General features: G+C 35.8%; 1 pseudogene; it reads left to right on the plus strand.

Annotated features, from left to right (window-relative positions):
- Positions 1-13,226: 13,226 nt before the first annotated feature.
- On the plus strand, positions 13,227-14,628 carry LOC145906876 (uncharacterized; annotated as a pseudogene).
- The last annotated feature ends 1,514 nt before the right edge of the window (positions 14,629-16,142 follow it).

The raw sequence follows: 16,142 nt of genomic DNA on the forward strand, positions 1-16,142 counted from the left end.
TTTCAACTGTTTGTTGAAAGCAAGTTTCAACTGTTTGTTGAAAACAAGTTTCAACTGTTTGTTGAAAACAAGTTTCAACTGTTTGTTGAAAGCAAGTTTCAACTATTTGTTGAAAGCAAGTTTCAACTATTTGTTGAAAGCAAGTTTCAACTATTTGTTGAAAGCAAGTTTCAACTATTTGTTGAAAGCAAGTTTCAACTGTTTGTTGAAAGCAAGTTTCAACTGTTTGTTGAAAGCAAGTTTCAACTGTTTGTTGAAAGCAAGTTTCAACTGTTTGTTGAAAGCAAGTTTCAACTGTTTGTTGAAAGCAAGTTTCAACTGTTTGTTGAAAACAAGTTTCAACTATTTGTTGAAAGCAAGTTTCAACTATTTGTTGAAAGCAAGTTTCAACTATTTGTTGAAAGCAAGTTTCAACTATTTGTTGAAAGCAAGTTTCAACTATTTGTTGAAAGCAAGTTTCAACTATTTGTTGAAAGCAAGTTTCAACTGTTTGTTGAAAGCAAGTTTCAACTGTTTGTTGAAAACAAGTTTCAACTGTTTGTTGAAAACAAGTTTCAACTGTTTGTTGAAAGCAAGTTTCAACTGTTTGTTGAAAGCAAGTTTCAACTATTTGTTGAAAGCAAGTTTCAACTATTTGTTGAAAGCAAGTTTCAACTATTTGTTGAAAGCAAGTTTCAACTATTTGTTGAAAGCAAGTTTCAACTATTTGTTGAAAGCAAGTTTCAACTATTTGTTGAAAGCAAGTTTCAACTATTTGTTGAAAGCAAGTTTCAACTATTTGTTGAAAGCAAGTTTCAACTGTTTGTTGAAAGCAAGTTTCAACTGTTTGTTGAAAGCAAGTTTCAACTGTTTGTTGAAAACAAGTTTCAACTGTTTGTTGAAAACAAGTTTCAACTGTTTGTTGAAAGCAAGTTTCAACTGTTTGTTGAAAGCAAGTTTCAACTGTTTGTTGAAAACAAGTTTCAACTGTTTGTTGAAAACAAGTTTCAACTATTTGTTGAAAGCAAGTTTCAACTATTTGTTGAAAGCAAGTTTCAACTATTTGTTGAAAGCAAGTTTCAACTGTTTGTTGAAAGCAAGTTTCAACTATTTGTTGAAAGCAAGTTTCAACTGTTTGTTGAAAGCAAGTTTCAACTGTTTGTTGAAAACAAGTTTCAACTGTTTGTTGAAAGCAAGTTTCAACTGTTTGTTGAAAACAAGTTTCAACTATTTGTTGAAAGCATGTTTCAACTGTTTGTTGAAAACAAGTTTCAACTGTTTGTTGAAAGCAAGTTTCAACTATTTGTTGAAAGCAAGTTTCAACTATTTGTTGAAAGCAAGTTTCAACTATTTGTTGAAAGCAAGTTTCAACTATTTGTTGAAAGCAAGTTTCAACTATTTGTTGAAAGCAAGTTTCAACTATTTGTTGAAAGCAAGTTTCAACTATTTGTTGAAAGCAAGTTTCAACTGTTTGTTGAAAGCAAGTTTCAACTATTTGTTGAAAGCAAGTTTCAACTATTTGTTGAAAACAAGTTTCAACTGTTTGTTGAAAGCAAGTTTCAACTATTTGTTGAAAACAAGTTTCAACTGTTTGTTGAAAGCAAGTTTCAACTATTTGTTGAAAACAAGTTTCAACTGTTTGTTGAAAGCAAGTTTCAACTATTTGTTGAAAGCAAGTTTCAACTGTTTGTTGAAAACAAGTTTCAACTGTTTGTTGAAAGCAAGTTTCAACTATTTGTTGAAAGCAAGTTTCAACTGTTTGTTGAAAGCAAGTTTCAACTATTTGTTGAAAGCAAGTTTCAACTATTTGTTGAAAGCAAGTTTCAACTATTTGTTCAAAGCAAGTTTCAACTATTTGTTGAAAGCAAGTTTCAACTATTTGTTGAAAGCATGTTTCAACTGTTTGTTGAAAGCAAGTTTCAACTATTTGTTGAAAGCATGTTTCAACTGTTTGTTGAAAACAAGTTTCAACTATTTGTTGAAAGCATGTTTCAACTGTTTGTTGAAAGCAAGTTTCAACTATTTGTTGAAAACAAGTTTCAACTGTTTGTTGAAAGCAAGTTTCAACTATTTGTTGAAAGCAAGTTTCAACTGTTTGTTGAAAGCAAGTTTCAACTGTTTGTTGAAAGCAAGTTTCAACTTTTTGTTGAAAGCAAGTTTCAACTGTTTGTTGAAAGGAAGTTTCAACTGTTTGTTGAAAGCAAGTTTCAACTGTTTGTTGAAAGCAAGTTTCAACAGTTTGTTGAAAACAAGTTTCAACTGTTTGTTGAAAGCAAGTTTCAACTGTTTGTTGAAAGCAAGTTTCAACTATTTGTTGAAAGCAAGTTTCAACTGTTTGTTGAAAGCAAGTTTCAACTATTTGTTGAAAGCAAGTTTCAACTATTTGTTGAAAGCAAGTTTCAACTATTTGTTGAAAGCAAGTTTCAACTGTTTGTTGAAAGCAAGTTTCAACTGTTTTTTGAAAACAAGTTTCAACTGTTTGTTGAAAACAAGTTTCAACTGTTTGTTGAAAGCAAGTTTCAACTGTTTGTTGAAAGCAAGTTTCAACTATTTGTTGAAAGCAAGTTTCAACTATTTGTTGAAAGCAAGTTTCAACTATTTGTTGAAAGCAAGTTTCAACTATTTGTTGAAAGCAAGTTTCAACTATTTGTTGAAAGCAAGTTTCAACTATTTGTTGAAAGCAAGTTTCAACTATTTGTTGAAAGCAAGTTTCAACTATTTGTTGAAAGCAAGTTTCAACTGTTTGTTGAAAGCAAGTTTCAACTGTTTGTTGAAAGCAAGTTTCAACTGTTTGTTGAAAACAAGTTTCAACTCTTTGTTGAAAACAAGTTTCAACTGTTTGTTGAAAGCAAGTTTCAACTATTTGTTGAAAGCAAGTTTCAACTGTTTGTTGAAAACAAGTTTCAACTGTTGGTTGAAAACAAGTTTCAACTATTTGTTGAAAGCAAGTTTCAACTATTTGTTGAAAGCAAGTTTCAACTATTTGTTGAAAGCAAGTTTCAACTGTTTGTTGAAAGCAAGTTTCAACTATTTGTTGAAAGCAAGTTTCAACTGTTTGTTGAAAGCAAGTTTCAACTGTTTGTTGAAAACAAGTTTCAACTGTTTGTTGAAAGCAAGTTTCAACTATTTGTTGAAAGCAAGTTTCAACTGTTTGTTGAAAACAAGTTTCAACTATTTGTTGAAAGCATGTTTCAACTGTTTGTTGAAAACAAGTTTCAACTGTTTGTTGAAAGCAAGTTTCAACTATTTGTTGAAAGCAAGTTTCAACTATTTGTTGAAAGCAAGTTTCAACTATTTGTTGAAAGCAAGTTTCAACTATTTGTTGAAAGCAAGTTTCAACTATTTGTTGAAAGCAAGTTTCAACTATTTGTTGAAAGCAAGTTTCAACTATTTGTTGAAAGCAAGTTTCAACTGTTTGTTGAAAGCAAGTTTCAACTATTTGTTGAAAGCAAGTTTCAACTATTTGTTGAAAACAAGTTTCAACTGTTTGTTGAAAGCAAGTTTCAACTATTTGTTGAAAACAAGTTTCAACTGTTTATTGAAAGCAAGTTTCAACTATTTGTTGAAAACAAGTTTCAACTGTTTGTTGAAAGCAAGTTTCAACTATTTGTTGAAAGCAAGTTTCAACTGTTTGTTGAAAACAAGTTTCAACTGTTTGTTGAAAGCAAGTTTCAACTATTTGTTGAAAGCAAGTTTCAACTGTTTGTTGAAAGCAAGTTTCAACTATTTGTTGAAAGCAAGTTTCAACTATTTGTTGAAAGCAAGTTTCAACTATTTGTTGAAAGCAAGTTTCAACTATTTGTTGAAAGCAAGTTTCAACTATTTGTTGAAAGCAAGTTTCAACTATTTGTTGAAAGCAAGTTTCAACTATTTGTTGAAAGCAAGTTTCAACTGTTTGTTGAAAGTAAGTTTCAACTATTTGTTGAAAGCAAGTTTGAACTATTTGTTGAAAGCAAGTTTGAACTATTTGTTGAAAGCAAGTTTCAACTGTTTGTTGAAAGCAAGTTTCAACTATTTGTTGAAAGCAAGTTTCAACTATTTGTTGAAAGCAAGTTTCAACTATTTGTTGAAAGCAAGTTTCAACTATTTGTTGAAAGCAAGTTTCAACTGTTTGTTGAAAGCAAGTTTCAACTATTTGTTGAAAGCAAGTTTCAACTGTTTGTTGAAAGCAAGTTTCAACTGTTTGTTGAAAACAAGTTCCAACTGTTTGTTGAAAGCAAGTTTCAACTATTTGTTGAAAGCAAGTTTCAACTGTTTGTTGAAAACAAGTTTCAACTATTTGTTGAAAGCATGTTTCAACTGTTTGTTGAAAACAAGTTTCAACTGTTTGTTGAAAGCAAGTTTCAACTATTTGTTGAAAGCAAGTTTCAACTATTTGTTGAAAGCAAGTTTCAACTATTTGTTGAAAGCAAGTTTCAACTATTTGTTGAAAGCAAGTTTCAACTATTTGTTGAAAGCAAGTTTCAACTATTTGTTGAAAGCAAGTTTCAACTATTTGTTGAAAGCAAGTTTCAACTGTTTGTTGAAAGCAAGTTTCAACTATTTGTTGAAAGCAAGTTTTAACTATTTGTTTTAAACAAGTTTCAACTGTTTGTTGAAAGCAAGTTTCAACTATTTGTTGAAAACAAGTTTCAACTGTTTGTTGAAAGCAAGTTTCAACTATTTGTTGAAAACAAGTTTCAACTGTTTGTTGAAAGCAAGTTTCAACTATTTGTTGAAAGCAAGTTTCAACTGTTTGTTGAAAACAAGTTTCAACTGTTTGTTGAAAGCAAGTTTCAACTATTTGTTGAAAGCAAGTTTCAACTGTTTGTTGAAAGCAAGTTTCAACTATTTGTTGAAAGCAAGTTTCAACTATTTGTTGAAAGCAAGTTTCAACTATTTGTTGAAAGCAAGTTTCAACTATTTGTTGAAAGCAAGTTTCAACTATTTGTTGAAAGCAAGTTTCAACTATTTGTTGAAAGCAAGTTTCAACTATTTGTTGAAAGCAAGTTTCAACTATTTGTTGAAAGCAAGTTTCAACTATTTGTTGAAAGCAAGTTTCAACTGTTTGTTGAAAGCAAGTTTCAACTATTTGTTGAAAGCAAGTTTCAACTATTTGTTGAAAACAAGTTTCAACTGTTTGTTGAAAGCAAGTTTCAACTATTTGTTGAAAACAAGTTTCAACTGTTTGTTGAAAGCAAGTTTCAACTGTTTGTTGAAAGCAAGTTTCAACTGTTTGTTGAAAGCAAGTTTCAACTATTTGTTGAAAGCAAGTTTCAACTGTTTGTTGAAAGCAAGTTTCAACTATTTGTTGAAAGCAAGTTTCAACTATTTGTTGAAAACAAGTTTCAACTGTTTGTTGAAAGCAAGTTTCAACTATTTGTTGAAAACAAGTTTCAACTGTTTGTTGAAAGCAAGTTTCAACTATTTGTTGAAAGCAAGTTTCAACTGTTTGTTGAAAGCAAGTTTCAACTATTTGTTGAAAGCAAGTTTCAACTATTTGTTGAAAACAAGTTTCAACTGTTTGTTGAAAGCAAGTTTCAACTATTTGTTGAAAGCAAGTTTCAACTGTTTGTTGAAAACAAGTTTCAACTGTTTGTTGAAAACAAGTTTCAACTGTTTGTTGAAAGCAAGTTTCAACTGTTTGTTGAAAGCAAGTTTCAACTATTTGTTGAAAGCAAGTTTCAACTATTTGTTGAAAGCAAGTTTCAACTATTTGTTGAAAGCAAGTTTCAACTATTTGTTGAAAGCAAGTTTCAACTATTTGTTGAAAGCAAGTTTCAACTATTTGTTGAAAGCAAGTTTCAACTATTTGTTGAAAGCAAGTTTCAACTATTTGTTGAAAGCAAGTTTCAACTGTTTGTTGAAAGCAAGTTTCAACTGTTTGTTGAAAGCAAGTTTCAACTGTTTGTTGAAAACAAGTTTCAACTGTTTGTTGAAAACAAGTTTCAACTGTTTGTTGAAAGCAAGTTTCAACTGTTTGTTGAAAGCAAGTTTCAACTGTTTGTTGAAAACAAGTTTCAACTGTTTGTTGAAAACAAGTTTCAACTATTTGTTGAAAGCAAGTTTCAACTATTTGTTGAAAGCAAGTTTCAACTATTTGTTGAAAGCAAGTTTCAACTGTTTGTTGAAAGCAAGTTTCAACTATTTGTTGAAAGCAAGTTTCAACTGTTTGTTGAAAGCAAGTTTCAACTGTTTGTTGAAAACAAGTTTCAACTGTTTGTTGAAAGCAAGTTTCAACTGTTTGTTGAAAACAAGTTTCAACTATTTGTTGAAAGCATGTTTCAACTGTTTGTTGAAAACAAGTTTCAACTGTTTGTTGAAAGCAAGTTTCAACTATTTGTTGAAAGCAAGTTTCAACTATTTGTTGAAAGCAAGTTTCAACTATTTGTTGAAAGCAAGTTTCAACTATTTGTTGAAAGCAAGTTTCAACTATTTGTTGAAAGCAAGTTTCAACTATTTGTTGAAAGCAAGTTTCAACTATTTGTTGAAAGCAAGTTTCAACTGTTTGTTGAAAGCAAGTTTCAACTATTTGTTGAAAGCAAGTTTCAACTATTTGTTGAAAACAAGTTTCAACTGTTTGTTGAAAGCAAGTTTCAACTATTTGTTGAAAACAAGTTTCAACTGTTTGTTGAAAGCAAGTTTCAACTATTTGTTGAAAACAAGTTTCAACTGTTTGTTGAAAGCAAGTTTCAACTATTTGTTGAAAGCAAGTTTCAACTGTTTGTTGAAAACAAGTTTCAACTGTTTGTTGAAAGCAAGTTTCAACTATTTGTTGAAAGCAAGTTTCAACTGTTTGTTGAAAGCAAGTTTCAACTATTTGTTGAAAGCAAGTTTCAACTATTTGTTGAAAGCAAGTTTCAACTATTTGTTCAAAGCAAGTTTCAACTATTTGTTGAAAGCAAGTTTCAACTATTTGTTGAAAGCATGTTTCAACTGTTTGTTGAAAGCAAGTTTCAACTATTTGTTGAAAGCATGTTTCAACTGTTTGTTGAAAACAAGTTTCAACTATTTGTTGAAAGCATGTTTCAACTGTTTGTTGAAAGCAAGTTTCAACTATTTGTTGAAAACAAGTTTCAACTGTTTGTTGAAAGCAAGTTTCAACTATTTGTTGAAAGCAAGTTTCAACTGTTTGTTGAAAGCAAGTTTCAACTGTTTGTTGAAAGCAAGTTTCAACTTTTTGTTGAAAGCAAGTTTCAACTGTTTGTTGAAAGCAAGTTTCAACTGTTTGTTGAAAGCAAGTTTCAACTGTTTGTTGAAAGCAAGTTTCAACAGTTTGTTGAAAACAAGTTTCAACTGTTTGTTGAAAGCAAGTTTCAACTGTTTGTTGAAAGCAAGTTTCAACTATTTGTTGAAAGCAAGTTTCAACTGTTTGTTGAAAGCAAGTTTCAACTATTTGTTGAAAGCAAGTTTCAACTATTTGTTGAAAGCAAGTTTCAACTATTTGTTGAAAGCAAGTTTCAACTGTTTGTTGAAAGCAAGTTTCAACTGTTTTTTGAAAACAAGTTTCAACTGTTTGTTGAAAACAAGTTTCAACTGTTTGTTGAAAGCAAGTTTCAACTGTTTGTTGAAAGCAAGTTTCAACTATTTGTTGAAAGCAAGTTTCAACTATTTGTTGAAAGCAAGTTTCAACTATTTGTTGAAAGCAAGTTTCAACTATTTGTTGAAAGCAAGTTTCAACTATTTGTTGAAAGCAAGTTTCAACTATTTGTTGAAAGCAAGTTTCAACTATTTGTTGAAAGCAAGTTTCAACTATTTGTTGAAAGCAAGTTTCAACTGTTTGTTGAAAGCAAGTTTCAACTGTTTGTTGAAAGCAAGTTTCAACTGTTTGTTGAAAACAAGTTTCAACTCTTTGTTGAAAACAAGTTTCAACTGTTTGTTGAAAGCAAGTTTCAACTATTTGTTGAAAGCAAGTTTCAACTGTTTGTTGAAAACAAGTTTCAACTGTTGGTTGAAAACAAGTTTCAACTATTTGTTGAAAGCAAGTTTCAACTATTTGTTGAAAGCAAGTTTCAACTATTTGTTGAAAGCAAGTTTCAACTGTTTGTTGAAAGCAAGTTTCAACTATTTGTTGAAAGCAAGTTTCAACTGTTTGTTGAAAGCAAGTTTCAACTGTTTGTTGAAAACAAGTTTCAACTGTTTGTTGAAAGCAAGTTTCAACTATTTGTTGAAAGCAAGTTTCAACTGTTTGTTGAAAACAAGTTTCAACTATTTGTTGAAAGCATGTTTCAACTGTTTGTTGAAAACAAGTTTCAACTGTTTGTTGAAAGCAAGTTTCAACTATTTGTTGAAAGCAAGTTTCAACTATTTGTTGAAAGCAAGTTTCAACTATTTGTTGAAAGCAAGTTTCAACTATTTGTTGAAAGCAAGTTTCAACTATTTGTTGAAAGCAAGTTTCAACTATTTGTTGAAAGCAAGTTTCAACTATTTGTTGAAAGCAAGTTTCAACTGTTTGTTGAAAGCAAGTTTCAACTATTTGTTGAAAGCAAGTTTCAACTATTTGTTGAAAACAAGTTTCAACTGTTTGTTGAAAGCAAGTTTCAACTATTTGTTGAAAACAAGTTTCAACTGTTTATTGAAAGCAAGTTTCAACTATTTGTTGAAAACAAGTTTCAACTGTTTGTTGAAAGCAAGTTTCAACTATTTGTTGAAAGCAAGTTTCAACTGTTTGTTGAAAACAAGTTTCAACTGTTTGTTGAAAGCAAGTTTCAACTATTTGTTGAAAGCAAGTTTCAACTGTTTGTTGAAAGCAAGTTTCAACTATTTGTTGAAAGCAAGTTTCAACTATTTGTTGAAAGCAAGTTTCAACTATTTGTTGAAAGCAAGTTTCAACTATTTGTTGAAAGCAAGTTTCAACTATTTGTTGAAAGCAAGTTTCAACTATTTGTTGAAAGCAAGTTTCAACTATTTGTTGAAAGCAAGTTTCAACTGTTTGTTGAAAGCAAGTTTCAACTATTTGTTGAAAGCAAGTTTGAACTATTTGTTGAAAGCAAGTTTGAACTATTTGTTGAAAGCAAGTTTCAACTGTTTGTTGAAAGCAAGTTTCAACTATTTGTTGAAAGCAAGTTTCAACTATTTGTTGAAAGCAAGTTTCAACTATTTGTTGAAAGCAAGTTTCAACTATTTGTTGAAAGCAAGTTTCAACTGTTTGTTGAAAGCAAGTTTCAACTATTTGTTGAAAGCAAGTTTCAACTGTTTGTTGAAAGCAAGTTTCAACTGTTTGTTGAAAACAAGTTCCAACTGTTTGTTGAAAGCAAGTTTCAACTATTTGTTGAAAGCAAGTTTCAACTGTTTGTTGAAAACAAGTTTCAACTATTTGTTGAAAGCATGTTTCAACTGTTTGTTGAAAACAAGTTTCAACTGTTTGTTGAAAGCAAGTTTCAACTATTTGTTGAAAGCAAGTTTCAACTATTTGTTGAAAGCAAGTTTCAACTATTTGTTGAAAGCAAGTTTCAACTATTTGTTGAAAGCAAGTTTCAACTATTTGTTGAAAGCAAGTTTCAACTATTTGTTGAAAGCAAGTTTCAACTATTTGTTGAAAGCAAGTTTCAACTGTTTGTTGAAAGCAAGTTTCAACTATTTGTTGAAAGCAAGTTTTAACTATTTGTTTTAAACAAGTTTCAACTGTTTGTTGAAAGCAAGTTTCAACTATTTGTTGAAAACAAGTTTCAACTGTTTGTTGAAAGCAAGTTTCAACTATTTGTTGAAAACAAGTTTCAACTGTTTGTTGAAAGCAAGTTTCAACTATTTGTTGAAAGCAAGTTTCAACTGTTTGTTGAAAACAAGTTTCAACTGTTTGTTGAAAGCAAGTTTCAACTATTTGTTGAAAGCAAGTTTCAACTGTTTGTTGAAAGCAAGTTTCAACTATTTGTTGAAAGCAAGTTTCAACTATTTGTTGAAAGCAAGTTTCAACTATTTGTTGAAAGCAAGTTTCAACTATTTGTTGAAAGCAAGTTTCAACTATTTGTTGAAAGCAAGTTTCAACTATTTGTTGAAAGCAAGTTTCAACTATTTGTTGAAAGCAAGTTTCAACTATTTGTTGAAAGCAAGTTTCAACTATTTGTTGAAAGCAAGTTTCAACTGTTTGTTGAAAGCAAGTTTCAACTATTTGTTGAAAGCAAGTTTCAACTATTTGTTGAAAACAAGTTTCAACTGTTTGTTGAAAGCAAGTTTCAACTATTTGTTGAAAACAAGTTTCAACTGTTTGTTGAAAGCAAGTTTCAACTGTTTGTTGAAAGCAAGTTTCAACTGTTTGTTGAAAGCAAGTTTCAACTATTTGTTGAAAGCAAGTTTCAACTGTTTGTTGAAAGCAAGTTTCAACTATTTGTTGAAAGCAAGTTTCAACTATTTGTTGAAAACAAGTTTCAACTGTTTGTTGAAAGCAAGTTTCAACTATTTGTTGAAAACAAGTTTCAACTGTTTGTTGAAAGCAAGTTTCAACTATTTGTTGAAAGCAAGTTTCAACTGTTTGTTGAAAGCAAGTTTCAACTATTTGTTGAAAGCAAGTTTCAACTATTTGTTGAAAACAAGTTTCAACTGTTTGTTGAAAGCAAGTTTCAACTATTTGTTGAAAACAAGTTTCAACTATTTGTTGAAAGCAAGTTTCAACTATTTGTTGAAAGCAAGTTTCAACTATTTGTTGAAAGCAAGTTTCAACTATTTGTTGAAAGCAAGTTTCAACTGTTTGTTGAAAGCAAGTTTCAACTATTTGTTGAAAGCAAGTTTCAACTATTTGTTGAAAGCAAGTTTGACTATTGGGTAAAGGCAATCTTACCAAGTTCGTCTTTCAATATGGCAGAACCAAGCGTTTCTCCACCGACACTTCCTGATGCTGTCGTTGATCGTCTTCGACGACTCAGTGGACAATACATCATCGCTGAGTGTCTGATGAAGGATCACCGCAACTTGCAAGTGCTTGAGACTGTCTTGGTTACTTTAGAACAGCTTTTTATTGATGCGGTTGACGCCTACAAGGCGCATCCAGAGCTTCCCGATGATCTTGCAAGCGTAAAGAACTGAAAGGCTTGGGTTGAAAGGGGAACCGAGCAACGTGACGCTGAAATCCGTCAACGGAGACAGTCGCAGGCGCGAGGGCAAGAGGGTCGGCTTGACCGTTGCTTCGCTTGATGGTGCTGCAACTGTGCAACTCCCTAAAGTGTTTGCCGTTGATTGTTTGCTCATTTCCGCCAACAAGTTTCCCACAAAGATAGAATTGAACGGACTGCCTCATATCAAGGATCTGTCATTCCCGCGTGTTGACTGCAGTGAAGCTTTGCTGCTGATTGGTTTGGATGTACCAGATGCCTTTCTCATACAAGAGGTACGGAAGGGAAAACCAAAGCAGCATATTGCATTTAGGGTTCCACTTGGATGGGCCTTGGCGGGACCTGTCTGCAAGAAATCAAACGATTGGTTTGCAGTAAACTTTACCCAAGTTGCCGATGATTCGCTACAGGATAAGCTAGAGCAGTTTTATGACATAATGCGTAGGATAATTGTACAAAACCCCTAGTATATATCGGCTTTGATACACGCCTGTCAGTTTACACCAGTAGTTCTTAACCTTTTTTATATCACGCCCCCTTTTAGTAACGGACTTGTGCCTTACGCTTTCGTGCCTAAAGCAATTGTGTTTTTGTCGATCTACGTAAATAAGCTAGCTAGCTAAACACTGCAACACGATAAAAACATAATATGTATCAATTTAAGCTTGCTTATTTAAACTAAAAAATTACGGGACCAATAAACGGTTTGTGACGAAACAGATGAATCATCACAAAAGGTATTTTGTGACGCAATGTTTTTTTTGTGACGTAACAGTAACTTAACTGCACAGGCGGAATTTTTTATTTAAAGTAAGATTTTTGTTCTGAAACTGTAATAAAAATATGACAGACAGAATAGGACATTAAAGTCACTACAAAAAATAAAGTTTTGGCATAGAGCTTAAGAACCACTGAGAAGCCCACGGCACACCGGATGCTGGTTCACCTGTTCGGGGCAGCTTCCTCCCCCTCATGTGCGAGCTTTTGCCTGAAGCAGGCTGCTGAAGATTTGCGAAACGAGTTTCCAATTGAGGTCGTCGAGACCATAAAGAAGAATTTCTACGTCGGCGACTGTCTGAAGTCTGTATCAACTGAAGCAGACGCTATAAATTTTGTCCAGAGTATTTGCACACTGCTTAAGAGGAAGGGATTTCGTTTGACCAAGTGGGTTAGCAACAGCTAGCGAGTTCTCGCGTCCATTGATAAAGAGGAACGAGCAAAATCGGTGAAAGAGCTGAATCTGGATGGATCGTCGTGCAAGAAAGTTCTCGGAGTTCGGTGGAATATTTGTTTAGACGAGTTCGGGTTGTGCGTTGACGTAAAGCAGCCGAAGTCTTTTACCAGAAGAGCCATCCTGTCAGTGGTGAGTTCGTTGTATGATATCCTCTTGGGTTTGCAGCGCCTGTGATCGTGGTGGCAAAGACGATGCTAAGAGACCTCCGCTGGAAACAACTTGGTTGGGATGACGTGCTTTCGGATGAGGATTCTGAAACGTGGAGGAAATGGTCACAGCAACTATCGCGGTTGAAGGATGTCGTTCTACCTAGATACGTGAAGACAAGCAGTTTCGGTAAGGTGCGAAAAACGGAATTGCACCATTTCGCAGATGCGTCATCCACAGCTTATGGTGCGGTGACATACCTGAGGCTGGTGGATGAGCGAGGACGCATTCACTGTTCGTTTTTGATGGGTAAACCACGTGTTGCCCCACTGAAGACGTGTTCGATTCCCCGCCTGGAGTTGACGGCCGCCGTTGTTTCAGTCAAGTTGGATCAACTTGCAAGGAAGGAATTGGATCTGGTCGGATGCCAATCTGTGTTCTGGACAGACTCGACTGCCGTTCTTCAAAGCATTCGCAACTGCAACAAGCGCTTTCCGGTGTTCGTAGCAAACCGCTTGGCCAAAATTGAAGAGGCATCTCATCCAAATCAGTGGAGGCATGTAAGCACAAAGGTAAACCCTGCTGACGAAGCATCACGTTGACTTGGTGTGAACAAATTTCTAAGATGGCTTAGTGGACCCCAGTTTATTTGGGAAAGAGAAGATACATGGCCCTCTTCCCCCGACCTGTCCAACGTGCCGATCGAGTTTCTTCAAATAAAGAAGGAAGCTCTAACTGTTTGTCTCGTCGCCAACGAGTCTCCAACTGATCGACTTATCGCCAAGTACTCGACCTGGAATCGGCTAAAAGAGGCTGTCGTATAGATGCTCCGATACAAGTCGATGTTGCTAGCCAACAGGTTTCCTTCGAAGTACAGAGTGCCGATTGGTCAATTGACTGTCGTCGAAGTACGTGCAGGGGCGCAGTTTCCCAGACGTCATTGCTACAGTGTCAAAGGCAAAGGACGGAACTGTTTGTTTGCCAAAGAAGAAGAGAGCTTTAGGAAAGCTGAACCCAATTCTTGTTGATGGAATTCTAAGGGTTGGCGGAAGGCTGGAGCGTGCATTGATCGACTTCGACGTGAAACATCCGATCATCCTTCCGTACGACCATCGAGTTACAGACCTGGTGATTATGTAGCAGCATGATGAAGTTGGTCATGCTGGAATGAGATACACCTGGTCGTCCCTTAGACAACGCTACTGGTTTGTCAAAGGAGGTGTGGCGGTTCGACGCGTACTGGGCAAGTGTCTCTCTTGCCGACGACGAAACGGTTCCTTGGGGAAGCAGATGATGGCAGACCTTCCTGCTGCGAGGCTGCAGGCCAACAAGCCACCATTTTCAGTGGTGGGTGTCGACTATTTCGGACCCTTCCTTGTGAAGCAAGGGCGAAGTGAGGTTAAGAAATACGGTTGCATCTTTACTTGTTTCTCCACCAGGGCCGCACATATCGAGATAGCCCATTCATTGTCGACCGACTCCTTTATTGGAGCCCTTCGACGGTTCATCGGTCGTCGTGTACGTCCAAACCAGATTTTCAGCGACAACGGCACGAATTTCGTCGGAGCCGAGCGAATCCTGCGCGAAGAACTGAAGAAGTGGAACCAACAGCAGATTCACCAATATCTGCAACAACGCGAAATTGCATGGAGCTTTAATCCCCCCACTGCCAGCCACATGGGTGGGGTATGGGAGCGCATGATACGCCCTGTGCGCAAAATTCTCAACGCCCTGCTCTCGGAGCAGACGTTGTCTGATGAGCGGTTGTGCACTCTGATGGTAGAGGTCGAGGCAATCCTAAACTCCCGTCCCTTGGTCCCAGTGACGTTCGATCCGAAGGATGAGGAGCCCCTTACTCCCAATCATTTACTGCTGCAACGTGCAGCGCCGAATATGCCCCCAGGTCTGTTCACGGGGAAGGACTGTTACCATCGAAACCGGTGGCGTCAGGTACAATACCTGGCCGATCAGTTTTGGAGGCGATGGTCTCGTGAGTACCTGCCTACGCTCATGCCCAGATCGAAGTGGGCAAGTGGACATTCCAATTTTATGGTAAATGACGCGGTTCTTGTGGCGGATAACAAACAGCCCCGGAGCAAGTGGCTTCTGGGTCGAGTGGTTGAGGAACTTCCTGATCGGAAAGGAGTTGTGCGTCAGGTAATCGTCAAGACTCACACTGGTGCGTTGAGACGCCCAATCGCAAAATTGTGCTTATTGTGCCGCGACGTCGCGATGCGTGATTAGTTGCGAGTGAGCTGTGTTCGCAATTACTGTCCGGTGTTTGTGTGTTGTGTTGAAATGGATTCGTACATTGTGGGGGGGTATGTTACATCTTGTTTGCCAGTAATTGCCGATTTCTATGAATGCGCATTTTTCTCTACACTAATGTGTGTTGCAATCTCATACGGTCTATGGCGTAATAATAATAGACCAAGTTTTAAGTGATAACGTAACGTGGTTTTGTCCTTGTTGTGTCCGACCACTGGGCAGCACAGTGCTACGTCATTTTCATTCTGCAAAATGTTTTTTTTGTGTTGCGAGCGAGCATTTTCTGGTGAGTCTATTTGTACATATGTGTGTAACGACTGAAGTACCAAATAACCGAAATGTGTAAATTGTAACTTTGGCAAATTTATCTGCGATGACTTAGAAGTCAGTTTGCTGAACAGAATAGCTGCCCTTGTTGATGTGATTAAGTTTACGCACGGTGTTGAAGCTGCCTTTGTACTTGCAGTGTCTCTCTTGCATTTGTACACACGTGAAGCTGCATTCAATCTTCTGTCGCCCAAAATTATCGGTAAGCATTGTGTTTGTTACGTCATAGTGGCGCATTGTAGTTTAATTGCTTGTTTCGTTTAGGTGTGCGACAGTAACTGCTTGGACCGTCTTTGTGGTCCAGAGTTTCCCGGTTCCCAAATAGTTGGTGAGCCTTATGCTGTAATTAACTACGTGTGCAGTGTATTTGTTTGACACATTGCCTTCTGTGTAGAAACCGTGTTCTAAGGGTCCACGTGTCCTATACGTGTCTTTCGTCTCCTCCCGACGTCTGTACCGTCTATACTTCGAATTCATTCTATCTTGCGTACGATTGCGTACTGCACACTCAACAACGAGAATAACATCAACTGAGTGAGCGAGTTTGAGGCCCATTAAGGATACGCGTTTTAACTGCGGGAATTCCGCCTCGTGTGACGTTCTGCGCCAAGAACCGGGGCGCGTTCAACGGATTTTACAGATTTGTTTGGTTGCGGTTTAAACGATACAGGCAGCGCCGCGCCGCATTATTCTGCCGCATTGTTAAACGCGATGATTCGACCGATTACTGCAAATCCCCAATCATCATATTCTACAGCTCAGCCTCGTTTAAGTTATTTTGCATTCCCTGGAATTAATGACCAGGCCGCATCCATGTTTTTGCCTCGAGGTCAGGCACCGTTTTCGACGCCTTGTTATCCTGGATTGTCCGCATCGAATTTCCCCCCCAGCCGAACTGCACCTTTCACACCTATGGCATGGCAGCGAAACGATCTTGCGCTGGAAAATAAGCGTCCAAGTGTACTTTTAAATCACATGAAAGTTCTCTAGGGCAATTACCAAGATTTAAGTTAATATGCGGAAAAAGTATTAAAACAGTTGTTTTATGACAGATCAAAATAATATTGGGGCCTGACTATGGTTTGTCAGTTGATTTATTGGCTGAAAAAGCTGATCACATAATGTTGATTAGCGAACCAGGTAAGTTTCAGTCACACCAAGTG

Source organism: Ascidia mentula, chromosome 6 (assembly GCF_947561715.1).
Source record: "Ascidia mentula chromosome 6, kaAscMent1.1, whole genome shotgun sequence".
In the NCBI taxonomy this organism is placed as follows: Eukaryota; Metazoa; Chordata; class Ascidiacea; order Phlebobranchia; family Ascidiidae; genus Ascidia; species Ascidia mentula.